The 3,076-nt window shown below is 43.8% G+C and overlaps 1 pseudogene; it reads left to right on the forward strand.

The window, feature by feature from the left end:
- The first annotated feature begins 1,190 nt into the window (after nt 1–1,190).
- Nucleotides 1,191–2,865, forward strand: LOC111163735 (olfactory receptor 4D1-like; annotated as a pseudogene).
- Nucleotides 2,866–3,076: the final 211 nt, after the last annotated feature.

A 3,076-nucleotide genomic window follows, 5' to 3' on the forward strand; every position in this document is an offset into this window, starting at 1 on the left:
GAGGTGGATGGACCTAGAGTCTGTCATACAGAGTGAAGTGAGTCAGAAAGAAAAAGACAAATACCGTATGCTAACACATATATATGGAATTTAAGAAGAAGAAAAAATGTCATGAAGAACCCAGGGGTAAGACAGGAATAAAGACACAGACCTACTGGAGAACGGACTTGAGGATATGGGGAGGGGGAAGGGTGAGGTGTGACAGGGCGAGAGAGAGTCATGGACATATACACACTAACAAACGTAAGGTAGGTAGCTAGTGGGAAGCAGCCGCATGGCACAGGGATATCGGCTTGGTGCTTTGTGACCGCCTGGAGGGGTGGGATAGGGAGGGTGGGAGGGAGGGAGATGCAAGAGGGAAGAGATATGGGAACATATGTATATGTATAACTGATTCACTTTGTTATAAAGCAGAAACTAACACACCATGGTAAAGCAATTATACCCCAATAAAGATGTTAAAAAACAAAACAAAACAAAACATGAGAGTTCAAGGAGATTTTGCGTTTGTCCTGGGCTGCTTTGAGTTACCCCTGCAGATGGTCCCATGGCAACAAATGCCATTCAAGAAGTATTTATGTGGAAAAGTTTCAGAAGCGCTAACCATCCCAGCTTCGCTACAGCCGAAATCCTCTGCTTGGTTTCCTTCGCATTTGCCTCTGAATTTGTACATGACAGTTTCTTCCAATACACATCTCTCTTTCTTCAGCAATGAACCATAGGCAGCCCCTCAAACGTTCGCTGAAAAGAAGTCTCTATTTGTTTATGTAAAATCATTAACCTCTATACCCTCTCAAGATTGATGCACCTAGGTTGATGATGTTTGTGGTCATAGGTACTTGGTGACATGTGTATTCATCCATTGATGGGTTCATCTCTATCTGTAGAGCCTGTGGTTCACAGGCACAGCAAGTGTGAGTCAGACATGAAGCCCATGGACAAGGACGGCATGGTACAAAGGGAAAAAGACCCATAAATGCCTGTAATACGATGTAGGGTATGGTTAGGGAGATAAGTCTGTGAAAGCCTTGAAAATGTATTTATCTCCATGGAAGGCTCTTCTAAGCTCCATTTGGGAATGGTACTCAACCAAGACTTTGATTAACTCAATCCTGACTCTCCAAAGGAGAACGATTAAATTTTTATGGTTTTTGTTTTGAATGGTTTCTCTTCTAGGCATGTGGGGAAGATCCCATGGAACGACAGAACATCACACAGGTGTCAGAGTTTGTCCTCTTGGGGTTCTCACAGACCAAGGAGTTCCAGAAATTCCTGTTTGTGGTATTCCCATTTGTCTATGTCACCACCATTGTGGGAACCCTCCTTATCATGGTCACAGTGACTTTTGAGTCTTGGCTCCACACACCCATGTATTTTCTGCTCTGAAATCAGTCTGTCATAGACATCTGCTCTTCTACAGTCACTTCCCCAGAGATGCTGGTGGACTTCTTACATGAGACCAAGATCATCTCCTACCAGGGCTGCATGGCCCAGATCTTCTTCTTCCACTTTCTGGGGGGTGGGACTGTCTTCTTCCTCGCAGTATTGGCCTATGACCGCTACATAGCCATCTCCCGGCCCCTCCACTATGTCTCCATCATGAACACTCAAATGTGTGTAGGGCTGGTGGTGACTGCTTGGGTAGGGGGCTTTCTCCACTCCATTTTCCAGCTGGTTCTGATGCTCCCATTGCCTTTTTGTGGCCCCAACATCCTGGATAACTTCTACTGTGACGTTCCACAAGTGCTAAGACTTGCCTGCACGGACACCTCCCTCCTGGAGGTCTGTATGATCTCCAACAGTGGGATGTTGGTCCTCATCTGGTTCCTTTCCTTCTGCTCTCTTACACTGTCATCCTGATGATGCTGAGGTCCACTCAGGGCAGGCGAGAAGGAAGGCAGCTTCCACCTGCACCACCCACATCATCGTCATGTCTATGGTCTTCATTCCCTGTATCTATATCTATGCCTGGCCCTTCACCTCCTTCCCCATGGACAAGGCTGTGCCCATCAGCCAAGCTGTCATGATCCCCATGCTCAACCCCATCATCTAAACCCTGAGGAACCAGGAGATGCAGGCGGCTGTGAAGAGATTAGGCAAGTGCCTAGTGATTTTCAGCAGGGAGTGAACTTAAAATAGGTTGACTTTAAACGACAAATCTTCTCTCTGAACTTTTGTTTTCCCATGTGAGAAGTGGAGGAAAGTCTTTATGGAGTGTAGCCATTGAGATTAAACTAATATTTCTATGAACCTACTCCTGTGGCAGGTATTGTGTTAGGCACTTTCGCACTTTTATCTCATTCTCACAAAACTGACAGTGGATATGTTCTTATTATATTAAACAGTTTTACAAACGAGAAAACTCAGAGAGAAGTGACCTGCTCAATGATGAACAGCAAAGGAGGGGCAGAGCTTGGCCATGAGATTGTTCCTCTGACTCCAAGTTTTGAGGCAGGAGATATGGGTGGGGTTTGAAACTCCGGCTCTCCCACAATCACAAGGGGAAACTTAGAGAGTTCCTTATCTATGGATGAATATCTGTGATGAATGCTCAACACTTTCATCTTTTTTTTTTTTGTAGCCTCCATTAGGATTTTATTAAGAGATTTTGGCTTTACAATACTAGATAAAGATCAAGGAGTTCCAGAAATTCCTGTTTGTGGTATTCCTACAGCCAAACATAATATCCATTGCCATAAAATACTCAGTTAAAAAGACACAACTTCTTTATAGAAAACCTGTTCAAGTGTTCCAACTTTAATAATCCTATCAACTCTTGCATTTTAATGTTCTGTCAATTGAATTGCAGCCTAACACTTTCATCTCAGCTTTGGAGCAATCACATTCTTTCCTGCTCCCCGCCTCTCTGCCTCCTTCACTGCGGTATTTGGGAAGTGTTCTCACTTTTAACATTTTTCTAAATATTTCCCATGAAAGTATTTTCCCTTTGGATTTATTCCTTTTCTAGAAAAATTCCTTGGATAATCTGAAAAGTATCCTACTTTCCCAGCCTAATCTTTACATCATTTGGATGATATGGCTGAGAAGAAGATGCTATTAGTATGGTTGGGGAACC

Source organism: Delphinapterus leucas, chromosome 19, assembly GCF_059928025.1.
Source record: "Delphinapterus leucas isolate spDelLeu-1000000601 "Yukka" chromosome 19, BTC_Dleu_Yukka2, whole genome shotgun sequence".
Lineage (NCBI taxonomy): Eukaryota > Metazoa > Chordata > Mammalia > Artiodactyla > Monodontidae > Delphinapterus > Delphinapterus leucas.